General features: G+C 51.6%; 1 long non-coding RNA gene across 1 annotated transcript; it reads left to right on the top strand.

Moving 5' to 3' along the window:
* Positions 1-775: 775 nt before the first annotated feature.
* LOC125532376 lies at positions 776-7,997 on the top strand. The gene is made up of 2 exons (XR_007294066.1): positions 776-1,154; positions 7,649-7,997. It is a non-coding gene; the product is annotated as an uncharacterized LOC125532376 (long non-coding RNA).
* Positions 7,998-8,483: the final 486 nt, after the last annotated feature.

Raw genomic sequence — 8,483 nt, 5'->3', positions numbered from 1 at the left:
CGATCCGAACTAGGGTAAAACTTTGCCTCGTATTACCATCCAGCCTAATAGTCAAGGATATCCTACCGAATGATATGATGGAATCATATCTGCCAACTACTAACAGACAGAGGTGTGTCTTGGGGGGGCAATGTGTGCGAGAGAGGCCTAAAGATAATGTGCGTGCGGGAGACACATAGGCACATATATGTGCGTATAGAGGGCTAGTAGAGACCGTGCATGTGTATATATGCATGTGAGAGAAATAGTGTTTTTAAACTGAGATTAGTGAAAAGAGTGGTACATAGTAGTCAGAAAAAGAGAGAGAGAGAAACAGAGAAAGCATGTGCGTGAGACACCCCGACACCCTGAGAGAGATTGTGAGCATGTGTGAAAGAGAAATGCCGATGCATATAAAGTGTGTGCACTTATGCATTAGATAGAGATATATATAACGCGTTTGTGAGAACGGGGCGAGGCATAGTGCATCTACGTGTAAAAGGCGGTTCTACGCATTAAATTAAAATATAAATGGCACTATTATTTTTGAATGAGATCATGAATTTTGCAAATTGCGTATGGACGAAAATCGGTCTATCAGACACCCATACTCTAGCATGTGCATGTGTTTATTTTATATTATCGATCCATAAAGTGAGAGCGGTTTGAAATACAGGCAATAGATGCTTTTGCAATTCATATATAAACATTAACCTAAACACTGTCCGGTGTGTGCGCGCTATCAAGCGCGCCGGAACGGCCGCACCACAGCCGTCCATCTCGCGCGCCTACACGTTGGCGTGGTGGACCGACCAGGGGTGACGGTGGGTTTGTCGTTTTTCGCCTTCGTAATTTGACGATAATAATTTACTCCATCCTCCCGTTCCCCCGTTCCCCATTCCCACTCCACCCTCCGCTGGCGACTAGTGAAATGCCAAATCCCCACGAATTCCCGAGGGCTTTGCGGCGAGCGCGGCCGGCGGGAGAGCCGGCGACGTGTTAATTCAAGGCAGCGAAGGATTCCGCAACAGTTCGACGAGGGAGAGGGCGGCGCGTGTGTGCCAGAGATGGAGGACAAGGAAACGGCGACGGGGGAGGGGTGTGGAGCAGGTGGTTCTGCGCGAGGCGGCGACGAACCCGGGAGACACAAGTTCCTGCTGCTTCGACGACCCGAGGTCAGTTTCTCATACGATTCCCCTCCGCCCCCGCACATCTAGTGGTTTCCTGGAGTTTCATCGCCGACGACCTCGTCGTCATCAACGACCCGCAGGAGTGATCATCTCGTAGATCAAATGGAGAGGCTCCCCGAAGGGAGGGAGGGAGGGATTTTGTGCAAGTGATTTTGTGGAGGGATTTTTGTGGCTTGATCCCTTTTTACTGGCTGATGATTTTGTGGAGGTGCTCCAGACCTTTTTTCACGCCATTGAGCTGCGGCATCATCTGCCCCCCTCATGTTCAGATGCATCCGCTGCTGAAGTAGGGTTCACCCAGGACGTTGGCATTTTTTCCAGATATAGGCAATACTGTGTTTTTTGTAGGCCATTAGACATATATTAGTAGGCAATAAACATTGTGTTTTTAGTATGGAATTAGAATAGATAATTGGCAATAATCTGTGTGTTTTTGTAGGCAATCAGATATGAGATAAGTTGGCAAAAATCAGTATGAAATGCAGGCAAGCATATAGACATATAGGCAATCAGATAGAGATTTGTACGCAACATTCATTTAGAGAATAGGCAATACTGTGTGTGTGTGTGTTTATTTTATTTTTCGAGTTTATTTGATGATGACCAACCAGGCTTCAGCTTTGGTCTCTGTCTTGGTGTTTGGGATTTGGATGTAGGAACGACAGACTAAGTTATTTGTCTGGTTTGCAAGGATGGATGGGATGGTGCCGACAGAAAATTTTGCAGGTCTTAGCGTTCAATATGAAATAAAACCAAATTAAGCCTTCTTAAGTGAATCAACTTTTTTTAATCAAATGAAGGCAAATCCGTTGCCTCTGTTTTTTTGGGGGAAACCGCAGCGTTTATTTGGCGTGGAAACTTCATGCTTCCTGATATGTGTGGATACCTTCTTCGAGAAACTTTTCCGATCTATATATATGTGTGGATACCTTCATCATTTTCATTTCTGCTGCTTTCTTTTTTCTCCATCGTATCATCCCAATTGCTTCATTTTATTTTGCTACCCCTCATCAACATCATCATACACCTGAAAACTGACATTCATGAGTATTTAGTGAATTCACGATGTTTTTTTGCGGGTAGTTAGCATGTTATAGACAATGCATATACATGAGTATTAGTCATGTTCATCTCTTTTAGTGATCTATATATCTCGACAATGCATGCAGAATAAAGGGAGGGGCATTTCTGCGTGTTATTTTTTCTGCGGTCGTAGGCGCGATCCCAAAACAGAAGCGGATCCCATATGCATCCCACATTTCTTTTAGGTTTTTCTGTGTAGGCAAGGTTTTGCCTCCAGTAGTCGGCAAGGGGTTTTCCACACCAGTTTCTTCTAACTCATTTTTCCTTTTTCAAATGCGGGCAAGACAAAAGTGAAAAACAAGATGTTGCTCTGCTATATGTAGGCATCTTCATTTGTATACTAGACATTTTGTTTCATTTTTTTATTTAGTAGTCAATTTGTTTCACCCAAAACACTAAATCACCCACCTCACAATTTAACCACATAGTTTCAGACTACTTTCTATGCAGGCAACTAAGTCATTTTCTACATGCAAATTTACTTTCTGTTTTCCAACCGTGAGATTTCTAAATCATTTTTGCCCACAAATAGCAGAGCAACTTCAGTTTAATGGGCGATTTTACCAACTAGTTTCATACTACTTTTTGCAAAGCATGAAGGCAACTAAGTCAGTTTTCAGCCTACAAATTTCTATCTCCTAAGTCAGTTTTCAGCCTACAAATTTCTCTAAGCAACTTTCTTATATGTGTTTTTTCCATGAAACAGAGGCCAGATGCAAGGAAGTGAAACAACATCAAACAAGTGCTAAGTATCTCTCTCTAACATCCACCTTCGACATCCAGGTCCAAAATGTGTGTGTGTGTGTGTGTGTGAGGAGGGGGGGTGAATCATCCTAAAGTCGCCCATCATCGGGTGCTAGGTCTCCTAGCCCGCTGACCGCCTACACACACCCACACCTCTTGAGAAATCGCCTAAGCGGCCAAAACGAACTCGCCCACCATCGGGTGCTAGGTCGTCTAACCCGCAGACCTACTCGCCTACACACACACAACCATACCCCTTGAGAAATCACCTAAGCCGGCCAAAACGAACTCGCCCACCCCCGGTGCTCGGTCGCCTAACACGCCGACCTACTCGCGTACACACATCCCTCACACCCCTTGAAAAATCCCCTAAGCCGTCCGAAATGAACTCGCCCACCACCGGATGCTAGATCGCCTAACTCGCCAACCTACTCGCCTACACACACCCTCACACCCCTTTGAGAAATGGCCTAAGCCGGCTGAAACAAACTCGCCCACCACCCAGTGCTAGGTCGCCTAACCCGCCTACGTACTCGCCTACACACACCCCCCACCCCCTTGAAAAATCGCCTAAGCCGGCCGAAACGAACTCGCCCACCATCGGATGCTAGGTTACCTAACTTGCCGACCTACTCGACTACACACACCCACACCCCTTGAGAAATCGCCTAAGCCGGTTGAAACAAACTCGCCCACCACCCGGTGCTAGGTCGCCTAACCCACCGACCTACTCGCCTACACACACCCTCACATCCCTTGAAAAATCCCCTAAGCCCGCCGAAATGAACTCGCCCACCACCGGGCTAGGTCGCCTAACTTGCCAACCTACTCGCCTACACACACCCTCACACCACTTGAGAAATCGCCTAAGCCGGCTCAAACAAACTCGCCCACCACCCGGTGCTAGGTCGCCTAACCCGCCGACCTACTCGCCTACACACACACCCCTTGAGAAATCGCCTAAGCCGGCTCAAACAAACTCGCCCCCCCCCCGGTGCTAGGTCGCCTAACCTGCCGACCTACTCGCCTACACACACCCCCACACCCCTTGAGAAATCGCCTAAGCCGGCTCAAACAAACTCGCCCCCCCCCCGGTGCTAGGTCGCCTAACCTGCCGACCTACTCGCCTACACACACCCCCACACCCCTTGAGAAATCGCCTAAGCCGGCTCAAACAAACTCGCCCCCCCCCCGGTGCTAGGTCGCCTAACCTGCCGACCTACTCGCCTACACACACCCCCACACCCCTTGAGAAATCGCCTAAGCCGGCTCAAACAAACTCGCCCCCCCCCCGGTGCTAGGTCGCCTAACCTGCCGACCTACTCGCCTACACACACCCCCACACCCCTTGAGAAATCGCCTAAGCCGGCTCAAACAAACTCGCCCCCCCCCCGGTGCTAGGTCGCCTAACCTGCCGACCTACTCGCCTACACACACCCCCACACCCCTTGAGAAATCGCCTAAGCCGGCTCAAACAAACTCGCCCCCCCCCCGGTGCTAGGTCGCCTAACCTGCCGACCTACTCGCCTACACACACCCCCACACCCCTTGAGAAATCGCCTAAGCCGGCTCAAACAAACTCGCCCCCCCCCCGGTGCTAGGTCGCCTAACCTGCCGACCTACTCGCCTACACACACCCCCACACCCCTTGAGAAATCGCCTAAGCCGGCTCAAACAAACTCGCCCCCCCCCCGGTGCTAGGTCGCCTAACCTGCCGACCTACTCGCCTACACACACCCCCACACCCCTTGAGAAATCGCCTAAGCCGGCTCAAACAAACTCGCCCCCCCCCCGGTGCTAGGTCGCCTAACCTGCCGACCTACTCGCCTACACACACCCCCACACCCCTTGAGAAATCGCCTAAGCCGGCTCAAACAAACTCGCCCCCCCCCCGGTGCTAGGTCGCCTAACCTGCCGACCTACTCGCCTACACACACCCCCACACCCCTTGAGAAATCGCCTAAGCCGGCTCAAACAAACTCGCCCCCCCCCCGGTGCTAGGTCGCCTAACCTGCCGACCTACTCGCCTACACACACCCCCACACCCCTTGAGAAATCGCCTAAGCCGGCTCAAACAAACTCGCCCCCCCCCCGGTGCTAGGTCGCCTAACCTGCCGACCTACTCGCCTACACACACCCCCACACCCCTTGAGAAATCGCCTAAGCCGGCTCAAACAAACTCGCCCCCCCCCCGGTGCTAGGTCGCCTAACCTGCCGACCTACTCGCCTACACACACCCCCACACCCCTTGAGAAATCGCCTAAGCCGGCTCAAACAAACTCGCCCCCCCCCCGGTGCTAGGTCGCCTAACCTGCCGACCTACTCGCCTACACACACCCCCACACCCCTTGAGAAATCGCCTAAGCCGGCTCAAACAAACTCGCCCCCCCCCCGGTGCTAGGTCGCCTACCCCGCCGACCTACTCGCCTACACACATACCCACATCCCTTGAGAAATCGCCTAAACCGGCCGAAATAACTTGGCCCATCTCCTGGTGCTACGTCGCCTAACCTGCCGACCTACTCGCCTACACCCCCCTTGAAAAATCGCCTAAGTCGGTCGTAATGAACTCGCCCACCCCCGGTGCTAGGTCGCCTAACCTGCCGACCTACTCGCCTACACACACCCCCACACCCCTTGAAAAATCGCCTAAGCCAGCCGGAATGAACTCGCCCACCACCGGGTGCTAGGTTGCCTAACCCGCCGACCTACTCGCCTACACACACACCCACACCCCTTGAGAAATCGCCTAAGCCGGCCAAAACGAACTCACCCACCACCGGGTGCTAAGTCGCCTAGCTCGCCGACCTACTCGCCTACACACACCCTCACACCCCTTGAAAAATCGCCTAACCCGGCCGAAATGAACTCGCCCACAACCGGGTGCTAGAACGCCTAACTCGCCAACCTACTCGCCTACACACACACCCACACCCCTTGAGAAATCGCCTAAGCCGGCTGAAACAAACTCGCCCACCACCCGGTGCTAGGTCGCCTAACCCGCGGACCTACTCGCCTACACACACACACACCCCTTGAGAAATCGCCTGAGCCGGCCAAAACGAACTCGCCCACCACCCGATGCTAGGTCGCCTAACCTGCCGACCTACTCGCCTACACACACACCCACACCCCTTGAAAAATCGCCTAAGCTGGCCGAAATGAACTCGCCCACCACCTGGTGCTAGGTCGCCTAACCCGCCGACCTACTCGCCTACACACACACACCCACACCCCTTGAGAAATCGCCTAAGCCGGCCAAAACGAACTCGCCCACCATCGGGTGCTAATTCGCCTAACTCGTCGACCTACTCGCCTGCACACACCCGCACACCCCTTGAAAAATCGCCTAAGCCGGCCGAAATGAACTCGCCCACAACCGGGTGCTAGATCGCCTAACTCGCCAACCTACTCGCCTACACACACACCCACACCCCTTGAGAAATCGCCTAAGCCGACTGAAACAAACTCGCCCACCACCCGGTGCTAGGTCGCCTAACCGGCCGACCTACTCGCCTACACACCCCTACCCCCTTGAAAAATCGCCTAAGCCAGCCAAAACGAACTCGCCCACCCCCCGGTGCTAGGTCGCCTAACCCGCCGACCAACTCGCCTACACACATACCCATGCCCTTGAGAAATAGCCTAAGCCGTCCGAAACAAACTTGCCCACCACCCGGGTGCTAGGTCGCCTAACCCGCCGACCTACTCGCTTACACACCCATCCACCCCCTTTTAAAAATCGCCTAAGCTGGCCAAAACAAACTCGCCCACCCCCCTGTGCTATGTTGCCTAACCCGCCGACCTACTTGCCTACACACCCAACCAACGCCCTTGAAAAATTGCCTAAGCCGACGGAAACGAACTTGCCCACCACCGGATGCTAGGTCGCCTACCTCACCGACCTACTCGCCTACACACATACCCACACCCCTTGGGAAATAGCCTAAGCTGGCTCAAACGAACTTGCCCACCACCCAGTTGCTAGGTCGCCTAACCCACCGACCTACTCACCTACACACCCACCCAACCCCCTTGAAAAATCGCCTAAGCCGGCCGAAATGAACTGTCCCACCACCAGGTGGTAGGTAGCCCACCCCGCCGACCTAGTCGCCCGCAGACACCCCACAACCCCCTCGGAGGTCGCCTGTAGGAGCAGTTGCCGCAACACGAAAATTCACACCATGCCATCCTGGACAGGAGCAACTCCCAATTCCGGCGACTCGCTCACACCCTCAATAGAAATAGGGACTCTTTTCAGTTTGTGTCTGTGTGCAGTATGGAGGGCCACCATCACAACCATGAAACTCGTCAAGGACCTCATTGAGATTAATGCCAGCCATCTGCATTTAATACATAATGTAAATGAAAGACTTTTTTTTTGCATTTTCCCCCTTCCACCATGCAAGCAAAACTAAATGAACAGGGGCACTTTTTTTTGCAACAAATCACCGGAGCACAATAAACTGAATGAACAACCTCATATGGGGGAGGCAACATCTTCTTTTGCTGCTTGCTTTTCAGGCTTTTTTTCTGCCTACCTTGTGTTTTTGTAAGCAACTATACTTTACTACTAGCTTGTTTTGTAAGCAACTACAATAGCTTATTTGACCAGTTTACTAACACAAATATGTTTCTTTTTTGTTTTGCAGAAACAAGGTGCAAGGCAGAAGACAAGATACAATTCAAGAGTCAGTAGCCATTTTATGTAGCATCCAAGGTCTACACGTGTGTAGGGGGATGCAAGAAGGGGCATGATACTAGCCAGGTTCTCAAACAATCCGGTACAGGGGGCAATTTCTGCAAGTAGTAGATCAGGGGGGTAGGTACAGACAGGGAAATCCACAAGTTCTAGAACGAAGTTCATGGACAAAACAAATTGGAACAACCTGTTACCTTTTGTTGTTCACACGGGAGAAATTTGCCCAGCTCTGGCAATTTTTTGCCTGACCAGCAAGAAAGAGTTGCAGACGCAATTGCATTTTCAGGATTTTTTTCCCAGGATCTTTCGCTTTGATTTTCGCCTTCTTTTACTCTGTTTTTTGGCTGTTGTGTGACGGGTACTGATCAGGTGGGACGTGGGGTTTTGTGGTGGTGGGGCGAAAATCACGTGAGGCAGAGGGGGCATTGGCTGTCGGGACGCGGCAACGACAGGGGGAAGGGGAACCTGCCTTTTTTGAGCACATGGGTGGGGACCGAGAGGAAACTGGCGGCCGCTAGATGCGCATGCATAGCGCGCGGGCGCTATGTAGCAGTGTCCAAACATTAATTAGTGCACTCCATGTTGTTAGTGTGAAGCACTTCATACATTTATCACTTGCATGGATACATTCCAAATTGCTAGCTACGAAATAGAATACATGTCGAATTCAACATAAAGGGGGTTTCGAAGATTCGAATTCATAGGAAGTGCATTCATCTATTTGAACCCAAGATAATAGCATTTGTAAATCAGATGTAAAAGGGGGCATCAATCTTTGTTGTGAG

The sequence above is a fragment of the Triticum urartu genome, unplaced genomic scaffold (genome assembly GCF_003073215.2).
Source record: "Triticum urartu cultivar G1812 unplaced genomic scaffold, Tu2.1 TuUngrouped_contig_9752, whole genome shotgun sequence".
Taxonomy (NCBI): Eukaryota; Viridiplantae; Streptophyta; class Magnoliopsida; order Poales; family Poaceae; genus Triticum; species Triticum urartu.
This window is presented reverse-complemented; position numbering and strand designations above follow the sequence as displayed.